Below are 12478 nucleotides of genomic sequence, written 5' to 3' on the forward strand. Positions count from 1 at the left end.
CATATGGGAGGCTGTTGGTGAAGTAGCAGATGCATGTTAAAAATCCAATATGGGCTGAAAGAAAACATTTGTTATTTCCCATAGAATAATTCATCATATATTCATAGACAGAATATCCTCAGGGCTCTGCGCACCAAGGAAATGGGAAGCGTTTTCATACTGCAGGCCCATACTACACACTTTATAGAAGGCAGAACCTGGAATGGCTGTTGTTCAAGTGTATCTTGATGTCTTTGATAGACTTTTTGTCTTTTAGAACAAAATATAAGTAATCAGTCATGCCTTTTGTTCTTATTACACTACACAAAAGAAGCAGCTTTACCAGCTCTTTGTGTTTCAAGCACATTTCATCAAGTGCTCTTTTGCACAGTATAATGCTGAACTTGGATCTCTAAAACCTGTATATACTAAAGAGATTTTGTACTTGCCTCAATGAAGACTTCACCATTCCTTGTACCTATGCACAAAGTCAGAAGAAATAAAAAGTACAAGCTTTTCTCAGAAAAACCCCAAAATTGTAAGAAGATAAAAGCCTAACCACACATTGCAGAAGCCAGCTGATATTTAAGGCCTGGTCTGAACTCAGATTTAATAGAAATAAGAACAGTTGACCACTTAGTCATACCCATAAAAAGCTTGTAGGAATACCCTTAATTCAAATTAAACCATACATAATAATTCATGCTAAAATCCACCCAATCAAACCCATACACATTTTATATTTTAAAAAGGCTTGGGCAGTAAACTTGTGGCACTTGACCAGTTAAGCAAAAACCCCCAAGACCACTGTGATTCTGCTCTGCCTGAGGTTGCTGAGTAAACAGTTCTCCTGTTCCTCCTACCTGCACACTTGTTTCCTGTACTTATTCTCAGCTTTATTTCTTCTTTCGTGCCAGCACCCACACTTGAACCAGCCCACCCACTTTTCATCTGCCAAGCAATCAGCCGTTGCTTCTTAAATCTTACAGCTCTTTGGCAAGAGCTCCCAACCCTGTTCTCCGAGGACACGCTCGTCCTTCCCTCTTTGAGCACTGCACCAGTGTCACGGACATATTTACAAATGCTGTAGTAGAAAGCTTAGAGCAGCAGCTCCAAATGGAATAAAACTGTGTCCATGCAAAAGTGAAAAATAAATGGGAACATGCAGTGTTGCCTAAAGAGTGTCATCATTTTTTCTACCCATATTCCTCCTCAGAGAGCCAACTCTAGTTGGGGATTTATCATGTGCATAATATGGAGCAAGAAAGCAGAATAAAATTACATTTGAAAAAATAAGATTATTTGGAAGCCAGGACAGATGAGTTATGCACCTGATGCTACACCTAACATTGCTATCTGTCTTTGGTGGAAAGTATCAATTTAGTTGACATCACCTTCTTCGGATACATTCATTTCATCAAAAGATTTCTAAGCAGAAAGAGGAAAATCCCCAGACTCTGACTCCTCAAATTTTCAACCAAGGCTCAAAAGCAAAAGGATAATTTGGAAGAAGGAAAAGTAGAGACTGAGTACCAGGCAAAAAAGAGCTGAGCAGTAGCAGGTAGCTCTGCTACTGTGATTTCTGAGAAACGGGAGAATGTGAGGTCCTTGTCTTCTGAAGGGTGCTGGAATCATTCTGCAAAGTCAAAAAACTCTTGGTCTCCAGGAAAGCAGACAATATACCAGATGTCCTACACAAAAAGTGAAGGTGAACATTTGCAATAAGGCTTCAATTACAGCAATCATGCACCTCATCTTGTGTGCTAATTTAAAGTCTCAGAGGCCAGCCAGAAATTTTTAAAGAAACATCTCACACTAACAGCACTATCTAAGCCACAGTTCAGCAACAAAAGAGTTTAATAGGTACCAGAGTAATTAATTAAGTTATTGATGGTTAGCAATTCATAAATCTCTTGTTAACAAGACTACCATACCAATCATGCTACTTTTACTTAAACACACCTTCCACAGGCCATCTAGTGAACTCAATTAGCACAGTCATGGACAAATCCAAATACCGGAATTACTTTATACACATTCTCCTTTTTACAAATGGTCATTTTTCAAGAGGCCTTTGTCTTCTGAGCCTCTCAAATAACAAAGGCTGCTCTGCAGCTGATGTTCTGAGAAAGTCACAGAGAGAAACTGAGATGATGCCACACTGCAATTAAAGGTGACAATATTTCCATAAATTCTCCTGACAAAATAGATGGTATTCTCCATCAAAGCAAACCAGGAACTAGCTCATGGCATGTCCCATTCCCACTGTACAAGACACTCAGGGCTTTTCTCTCCCCATCACATCGTTCAGTTTAAGTTAATGATTTAAAAGTAATTAAATCCAATAAACCATGACGGATTAAATAAAAACTAATCAAAGTAAATAAATTACTGTTTTCACACATGGCTTTTGTTTGGGCAACAGAACAAAAAGAAGTAGACAATGACAGTGAACAAAAGTGAATAAATAAAAGAAAACATTAGTGTTTGAGACACATTATAAGTCATTAACTTTTATGTGTGTTCTGCTGTAAAAAATACTCTGTATCAGCTAACAAGACAATCTAATGAGACCTATCAGGGGACTGTTATAACAAGATTAGGAGAAGGACCAGTGGCAAGGCTGTTTCTGCACAATGGAGAAAAGGATTTTGTATTTAATTAACAGCATTTATCTCAACAGTCCATTCCTAAGGAATAGTCAGGTAAAGGCAATCAGTCTCTTGAACCAATTGGTCGTTTAACCTCACAGATAGTTTTAAAAGCATAAATCTGGAATAACGCTTTGTTGATTACTGTTGATTACTATTTGTTGAAGATACTTCTTGGGACTAGCATTTGGTTGACACTGACATCAAAGTAAGCTGGATTTAGCCTTTTCCATTCTGCTCCCAAATAATCCTTACCAAAACATATGCAGACAGATACAGGTAGTGTGTGCACGTGTATAGCGCAAGTCATAAGCACAATGGACCAAAGAATTCAGGGTTTTTCCAGAATCCAAGCCCCAGAAAGCACAGCATGTTCTTAATTGAGTGAAGAAAATTAAAACCCTTCCTTGTCTAAGGGCTCCAATGAGGCACAAGGATCAACTGTTAAAACGTATGGGTTGCTGCCTGACCGTTAGCAATAAAAATAATTCTTGTATTAATAAAATTAGGAGAATCCTAGGAGAAGAAAATGCCATAGAAAGATTAGTTTTAGTACTGAGATTAAATGCCACAAGTTTCTGCCTCCCAGACCTGCATTTGAATGATACATATTGTAATTTTTCACTATTATTTTTATTATTGCTCCCTGCAAAGACATTGGCAAATTCTTTTAAAATAGCTTCACATGAAAGTAAAAAAATGAAAAATGTTGAAATATTTAGAGAACTAGTATCTACACACTTCTGAAGAGTTCCTGAACTTGAACAATTTAAAACACGCAGCATTTTATACAGATGACTGATCAAAAAGTAAGAGACACTATTGTACTGATCTCTAGCTACAACAGCAATAAAAATATAGTGAAGATAATTCTTGTATTCATATTTTTCAGAACAATTGAACTGACAAGCTCCAATGTGAACCTCAGGCTCTTTACAAGCCAGAGCTGTCATCACCCAGGCAAAAAAAATCTTGTTCCTCCTCCCAACCCACCTTGGGCAAAAATGAAAAATAACCTTCCACTTACTCCTACACCAAAAAACTCCAGAAATACAAGGTCTTCCTTCTGCATATTTCAGCTGGAACTTTCAGATGTATAGTCACTTCCATTGTAATCTTATTTCTTAATTTACTTACAATAAATATAATTGAGCAGCTAATTGGCATTAAAGCCTTGTGATGATACTGAAGCCTCTAAGCCTTTTTTTTTACATAGACAGTAAAAAACTATCTAACTCTTGCTGTCTATAACTTTCACTATTAACACTGCTGTCTCTAATTTTGGATGTCTGTAATATGGCTGTCAAACTCGGTGCAAGACACATGGCTATGACAGCTTTTTTAAGGCATGAACTTTCTAAAAGATCATTCCCTTGGTTTACTCCATGACCCTTTCAAGAGCTCTGATTCTCTTCACAAACTGGGAAATCCTTTCACAATTGTCACTGCAAGGGACTGCTCAGTTGCAGCAGCATTTTGCATAAGCAGTTTAATAATCAGATTCTACTTCACTGTCTGAAAACAGGAGAAAATCTCGAGCTGCAAAATTCAACTGTCACACATATTTCCCTATGGCACACAGGCTATAAGGCCTCAGATAGTCTTTTTTTTTAGTAAATTGTACCTGAAAGATTTTGCAAATTAAATGTGAAACTATAGAAGTCCTGGTAAAAGCCTTGGTTCCTTGGGCCAACAGCAACTGCTGACCACTCAAGGCAATTGCCCCTTACATCTGGCTGAGACCATAGGGATAATATTCTCTATGTCTCAATTAGACAGAGGCATTCCCCACTTGGAAAAGGGTCTTACTGAAATCACAAACTCTGAGCCAGCAACCCACTTCTCATCACCACCTCTGTGCCATTCCCTGCACACAGTGCAGCAGCAGGCAGGAGAGGCTCAGCCAGCCCTCTTGGCTCGATGGCCCCGGGCTGCAGGGGGCACATGAGGACACAGGAGCAGCTCCCCAGCTGGTGGTGGCTGTTTGCACTGGGCTGCTCGCCATCAGCATTCCAAACAGACCCCTCCCCAGCACTTGCTAACGCGCTGTATTGATCAGTGGATGCCGTACTCACTGGAGACCTGATTTCACTGCCTTTCATTAATTTACTTCTCTTAGCTCCAGCTAAGTGGCTTGACACCTTTTTATTACATAAAGCCAATCTTTTGCAGGCCTAATCTTATATAATTTTGATCATTAACAACATGCTGTTTCAAAGAACTTTGGGCTCATTTGGAGGGACTCTCTCAACTCCCATGTCAGTGAACACTGGCAATCTTACCAGATTTTTTTCTTGTTTTCAGCCTCTCCAAAGCATAAAGAAAGTTGTTAGTCTTGAATAAACTGCACATTTCATTTAATGGAATCCAGCCTTACGGAGTACGGATTCTGAGAGTTTATATCATCTCTCATAAAATTACTTTCAATGCATATGTTCTACACGACTTGGCACTGTACTGCTGCAGACATGAAAGCTATTATTGTAACTGAACAATCAGATGTCAGTAAAACACTGTCTGCTTTTCTTTAGAGCACCTAGTGTTGTTACAGGCAGCCCTTCCCACTTTTTATAACAGTGCTTGATAATTCCTCTGTAATCCAGATACCCCTCTGTTCAGAAGAAAATGGACAATACTAATGAAAAACTATTAGCTTAGGAGAAATTAAAGCTGGATCAGTTACTTAAATGTACTTAATAGTGTTTCAGTAACTGTAAAACCTAAAATAAGCCCTGCAATGATTTAATTTTATTCAGAAAAAAAAAAAGTTGGAAAAGAAAGGGAAAGGAATAAATGTTTCAAACTTCCACAGTAAACATGAAGTCAGCAAAAATAAACATTTTGCACATATGTAATATTGTTACATTGCAAAATGCAGCCAGTTCCCTATAAGAAGACTAACATTATACTGCAGTCAAAGCTAATATGATGCACATACTACATATTCACATTCACACGTGTGGATACACGTAAAACACAAACACTGACAATTTCATGTTTTATTGTCACTAGAAGTGTGAACACATTTAGAGGATTGGCATCTGATAGTAATAAAACAAGAAAGAGAAACTCAAACAGTGTAATTCTGAGCAATTAGAACATACTGCACCTGTCACACTCGTTAGCCAAGGAGTACAAAAATCCTGTTACATGTTTCATGAACATACCAGGCTTCTTGGATTCTTCCAACATACTGTGTATCTTGGAGGGTGACCAAACTAATCCTTCCGTTTCATGCTTTCAACATCTGAATTAATTATACCCGAAATCTTATCTTGCAAAATACCATTGTATTCTATTTCATTTATGATACACAGAGGCATTTCCCTACTATAATCTTTCAGATCTTAATGAAAGATCTTCATTCCCATTGAAATTTGCCTATGGACAGGGTTAGAACCTTCCTAACCTGCTGTGTCAACAGAGGGCAGTCAGAAATTGGCATTGTAAATGTGCAGGTAAATTTAGAAGAACATCTCCCGATAAGATAGATATCCTTCATTTTGCAAGAAAAGCTTGTTTTCTTCAAATTGCTCCAGATGCTTCAGCAAAGTCAGTAGCTTTGACCATGCAGTAGAATTTATGGCTTTATACTGATGTGATTGTGTACCTTTCTGAAGGCAAATAGGTCTTCAATAACTTTTAAAAAAGCCCTTGTGTCATTAAAACAGTGCAGAAATGCTAATTTTAATTTAACAGGAATTTGGTTTTGTTTTGTTACAAACTCCTCTATATTTAAAGTGACCATCAAGAGAGAATTATATTTTATCACTGCTTTCCAGCACGAACTTTCAAGATATTAATTCTAATTTTAATTTCATAGTATCTATCTTTAACATTTATTCTAAGAGCATCTGCCTAACTTTCTTTTCATAGAACTTGAGAAAAGTGACCATCATACTTCTTAAAGTAAAATAGGGGCATGAACACAATAAAAATACAGCTATGTAATGCATAAGGTCACATCACCAGCAAAACAAGGAACTTCCATCTCACATCATTATCTTCTTACAACATCATCAACCACTATTTCAATACATACAGAAAGAACCTCTATTTCACAAGTTGGTTTTGCCCTGATTTTTAATGTGCTTTTAAACGTTTACTCCAATTCAGAAGTCACACAGCATTAGCAATTGTTTTTTTTAAAAGGCAATTCAATTCTCATGAATAAATACTGCACAGGAAAGAAGACATACAAGGCCTGAGTAAGTCATTGGTGCATAGTGCTTACAAGTCTTCAGTGTTTATGGGATGTAATCACCCTCCAGGGTGGAGATGACCGAAAGCCTGAATTCCTCTCACTGCAACAAGGGCATCTGCTGCTGCCTTACTCAGTGCTCTGTTGGGCAGGATAGGGTTTGTAAAATGACTGGGGAAGAGAGACAAAAAGAAATCTGTGATCCAGCTAGCTGTGACCTTTCTTAGATAGCTGCGTGCAGTTATCCTTTCAGCTTAACAATGAAGAAATACAGAATTTGCACTATGAAAATTTTCAAAATATCATTCTGAATAGCAAGATTCACACCAAGAGAAAAGGAATCAATTATTCCTTTTGACTAAAGTAGATGGAAGAAGCTGAAGTAATTGCTCCTTAAATAAAGTACTCCATTCCCCACACAAGATTTAATCTTTTAGACTGAACAAAGATTGCAAGTCTTGGCATATCCCACACACGTTCATCATACTGCTGCTGCTGCAGAAGGGAGGGTTAGTATCTCATTTGGTCTAGACAAACCAGTCACAACGTAGTTTTAGATTTTTGTCTGGACCCTGCTGACCAGGAGAATCTGAACAGCCAACAAGAGAATACAGTTTCAGTGCACAGATATACTTTACCAACTCTCTGTTATCCTCCAACCTGTGAATAATTGTTTATTTTGGCAATTTCCTGTAATTTAAAAATTGACCAAAGTTTTCTCTAAACAAATATAAAAATCAATAGAAAAAAACACATGTAGATGAAACTAGTTTTCATGCTGCATGCAGTTTCTTAAACAGAATTAATCTAAAAAATCTTAAATAGAAGTAATTTTAAGTATTCACTTACTTCTTTTAATTTAACCATGCAGCAGTAGTTAAACTTTCCAGTGTAAATGCAAGTTTCCAACACTGGAAAAAATACACATACATTTCTCAAAACTTCATTGTGGTTTCTGTGTTGCTCTTGAAGTCTACTGTTTCATTGATCAATCTCTACTACAATCCAATAGAGCAAATATGGATGTACAAGTTTACAGGAAATATCAATCATAAAGTAAAAACTATTTACATATCTAACCTACAGGATGGTACCCTGCATGCAAAGAAAACATGCAAATGGAGCTTTCAGGGAAGTGCTTTACCACTGCACATGACAATACACTTAAAACACACTTGATAATACTAAACAGACACCAGACAGGTAGGCATCACTTGAGCTGAGCAACTGATCTGCAGTTAAAAGATTATTCAAGCAATTTCACATCCAGCAACATAAGCTGCAGGGTGCTGAGTCATGCACCTTTCTCCTCTCTTTCTCTAGAACAGTTACAATTCTAGACTTCAGGCTCTTTGGCTAACAGGAACAAGTGAATGACATGTTAGATCCTGCCTGGATCTTTGTTTCACATTGTCAAAAAACTCAGCCTTGTGGAACTCAGCAAAGCACCCAGCCACAGGCTCTTTTACACCTTGGTGTTGCCAGGACCACCTTACAGGGTTACCTTTGTGTAGCCCATCAGCAGCACGAGTGCTCCAGTTGAGTAAAGGACTAAGGGGCATTTCCTCCTTCTCAACTTTAGACAACAGCAGGACACAGTGCGATTATACAGCCAAGTGCTATGGATATAAAATAGAGGCAGGACACAAACTCTACACCAATGGCAAAATGATTAATGCTCAGTTTCGTCCAATTTTACCTGCATTCTGTTTTCTCCTGAAAAACAGCATTTAGTGTCCTATATATGCCCATGTTGTTGTAGCCATCAAACCAAGCAACTAGTAATTAACACCAAAACAGAATTAAAAGAGCAAGGTGGTAACAGACTCCAGGAATGCAGAATTGCCTACTGTCTAGTGTTTAAAATTTGCAACAGCAGTAAGTAACCCAGAGAGGGACTAATTGATCCTGCAAGTTGCCCTGCAGTATGAGCAGCCTTTAGCAGAAGGGAGTCACTGAAGTGGTCTTTGCATGTGTAGGAGCACATGCTGTGTTACTGAGCTGCTGCAAATGAAGCTTTGTTAAATGACACGACTACTGGGGAAAGGCATAAGGGGTTAATTATAGTCAAGTGCACATGAAATATTTTGTTCTCCATGATTAGTAACCTGTAACTAATAGTGCAAGTAAAACTGTCACCTTCTTGTTAATGGCACATTACAATATCATTTATATTAGTTTTTCCCTTAGGAAATAATAAGTTTTCTACTATATGGGGGCTGTTAACAAGGGAATTCAGCAGAACTTAGAGGCTTATAATTCCTCTTTTATAAAATAATCACAGCAGAACTACAATCATAAAGCCTTTCATTACATTCATGTGAGATCTTCCAGAAGGCTTACTCATATGAACAGTATGAAAGAAAAAAGGTTAAATATTCTTCAGATATTACATTCTGCAGAGGAATCTGGACATATCTAAACAGTGTCAGACAAAACAGTTTGGCCTATGACAAGTCTAAAAAGAGTAATATCACAGACCTCCAAGAATCTGAACAGTGCCAGCAACTCTCACTCTCACTCCTTATCTGGCTGCTTCCTTCAGGTTGTGACAGAAGTTTTCACCAATGACAATAATTCAAGAAAGATGTCAAATGTTTCACACAAAGAATGCAAAATGAGAAAGATCCAAGAATGTTGTTTCCCATTTTAAAAATCTCTACACCCATATAATTTTGGTGAAAAAAAACCCCACTAGGAGTACCACTTTGGTTCAACAAGAACATGTAAAGTTTGAGCACAGCACACATGGTCCCAGTGCAGAGGAACTCGTCTGTGAAATTACACCTGTGGGTTTGCACACATTTACAAAATCACTAAACACAGGTGTCCTGTCAGTGGTTTTATAACATATAAGCAACCCTAAATCTAATATTAAATAGCAGGTTATTAATTAATCGCATCACAAAATTCACACTGTATCTTGCAGTAGTATCCTAGATCAGATAAAAAACTAATATCCTAGGATAAAAAAACCTGTATCAAGTCCATCACCATGAACAAAACCCATTACCTCACCACCAGTGTTAAGTGTTAGGTTATACATGGCTTTGAGGACCAGATTAGATGTTTTAAGACCTTTGTAGACTTCATTGGCTCACCTCATGTTCAAATTAACGACAGCTACACAACATGCATCAGTGAACCAGCAAGACTTCAAAGACTTGGTTTTCCTCCAACATTAAGTATAATGAAATGTTAAAATTACAAACTCCTATCATATTTTAAAATTTGGTTAAAAGCCAGCACATATTGAATTTCATCTGTTCTCTCACTGAGAATCAGCCTCCAAGTGACAAAGTAACACAGTTTCATGCACCACGCAGAAGCACAACCCAAATAGACATATATTTTTTCTACTTTTTTCTGTCATGAAGCAATTCTGTTTTCTTATAGCAATACATCTGCAAGCTGTTCTTTCAATTGGTTGTATATTTTTGCTGCCCAGTGAGACCACGGTATGCCAAGTAGCTTTTTCTGCACCAGTCATGGCTACAGCTCAATTACAGACTGGGGACAGTTGGGATTAAATGACATCCTAGAGACAGTATGTGCTATTGGAGCAAAATCTATATTTCTTCCATATTAGCATACTAACCTGCCTTCATAATAGTTGCACAGAATCACACACAGAACAAGACAAGGCCACCACTCTTCTTCTTCATGTATTGCCATGGTAGAAGAGAATTCTCACCTTTGCCTCTTTCTCCTTTTTAACACTGACTGCCACAATAAAAACAGTGACAGAGACACAGGCTCAGAGCCACAACCCTGTATGTAGAAAACTGTCCTCTAAACTATCGTTGTAGTTGGAAATGTCATCCAAGTCATCCAAGACTGAGTATCCCTTTTCAGTTCCCAATTTTCTATCAGTAGTTAATAAAATTGCATTGCATTAAGGAATACCTCATAAAACAAGATGGTAAATAATACCCACACTTTATGAACAAAAAACATTTAAATGTCTATCAGAAGGCTGGAGAAATTTATGTTTGGTAGCTCAATATCATGCCTACTCTGAGCAACAGATGTACAATGTTTTTGTACAAAGAATTAGGACTGCAACTTTACTACAAAACCTTGTATAAGAACATGGAAAAGCTCAAGGATTAATCGCTAAATTGCATTTTAATATCCATTTTATGTTACTGAAGCCAAGAGTTAATAGACAATTTAAAAGGCTCTGAGTGATATATATTCAAGTTTGGTCATATTCACATCTTCAATTTTGTAAAAATCAACTATTATCTGATGTCTGCATAATTTTGTTCCATTAAGCAATCTGTGCTGAAAGTAATTCTGGGATTATAAATCTAATGAGAACAAAATAGGTCTTATCCTATCTGAGCTAAAAGGTACAGTGGAATGGCTCTGAATCTACAATGTAAAGACAATCTCCTACTAAGACACTGCAATACCTCTTCCTTGTAAATAATTGAAAATTGAAGTTTTTCTTTTTGCTTTATTTAACTTCACACAAGGAATAGGCACTCTGAATATATTGATTAAATAGATATCTTTTTTTTTTTTTTTTCACAAAAAATGCTGTTTTCAATGCTGACTTTTAAATCACTAAGAGTAACTATTCAGAAGACACATTTTAAGTTGGGTTCAGGTCCACACAGACAGAGAGGATGCAGTTGCAACAAAGACCATTTGGTCCTTACTGGTTTACAAAATCCAGTTGCAGACTGGACCAACCATGCATTTATTACATATTTAGATTGATATTAAAAGAATTAATGTTCTGCTCTTTCAGGTATCAAGAAAAAAATACAGAAAAACTTGAAATAAGAGCAAGAACAAATTTATTATAATAAAAGCAAAATGTCAAAGACTGTTCTACTCTGCATCACTGAAATCCAGGAAGAGAAAGTCACATACAAATGAAGTTTGAAGCCTGAGTCTTACATTATAAAATGAGAATTGCAGAATTCTCTCCGGGTCCTACCATCCTCCCTCCTAATGAGAAAACAACCTGAATAAGACAGTGTTTCCTTCTTACCTACAGTTGTTGTAGATGCCGGTGAACCCAATGGGAAGAATGATGATGTCTGACTTATTTCAGAAGGCTGAATGATTTATTTATTATAATTATGCTATGATACATTAATATACTATATAAAAGAGGATACTAAAAACTACATGCTACTTTCTCTGTCATATCTATCTCCCTCACAACACATGACCCTGTTCTCCAGAATCCAGACACAGGTGGATCTCTTGGCCATCAGGCCCAAACAATCCACCGTGTTCCAACCAGGCATTCGGTCTAGGTAAACAATTCTCCAAACACATTCCACAAGAGAAAAACAAGGAGCAGAAACAGAAATTGTTTTCTCTTTCACTTCTGTCTGTGCACCTTTATAAAAATCCTGAGAGACAGAGAAATGTGCTTGCCACATACAGTAGCCCAAGATTAAATGGTAACAGCTTTGTTTACCTAAACTAATGTACCTCCCAGTTTTAGGCTTATATTAGTAACTGAGTTTCACTATTACAGCATAAATTACAAGAACATCAAACAGTTCTGCTTTATCCCTTCCATTTAAAAAAAAATAATGAAACACCAAAACCAAAACTCAAAACCTATAAGCAACACAGAGCTTCAGGCTTTAGAATACATTTCCAATAAATTGATGTTGAT

The 12478-nt window shown here is 37.1% G+C and overlaps 1 protein-coding gene and 1 long non-coding RNA gene across 18 annotated transcripts in view; both read right to left on the reverse strand.

Moving 5' to 3' along the window:
* The window catches only part of GRID1 (glutamate ionotropic receptor delta type subunit 1), a 533233-nt gene that overhangs the window by 441150 nt on the left and 79605 nt on the right, over positions 1-12478 (reverse strand). The gene's annotated exons all lie outside the window — the stretch shown is intronic.
* Positions 11623-12375, reverse strand: LOC137478557 (uncharacterized). The gene is made up of 2 exons (XR_011001648.1): positions 12235-12375; positions 11623-11836 (listed from the first exon to the last, which is right to left on the reverse strand). It is a non-coding gene; the product is annotated as an uncharacterized lncRNA (long non-coding RNA).

This window comes from Anomalospiza imberbis, chromosome 8, assembly GCF_031753505.1.
Source record: "Anomalospiza imberbis isolate Cuckoo-Finch-1a 21T00152 chromosome 8, ASM3175350v1, whole genome shotgun sequence".
NCBI classification, from domain to species: Eukaryota; Metazoa; Chordata; class Aves; order Passeriformes; family Viduidae; genus Anomalospiza; species Anomalospiza imberbis.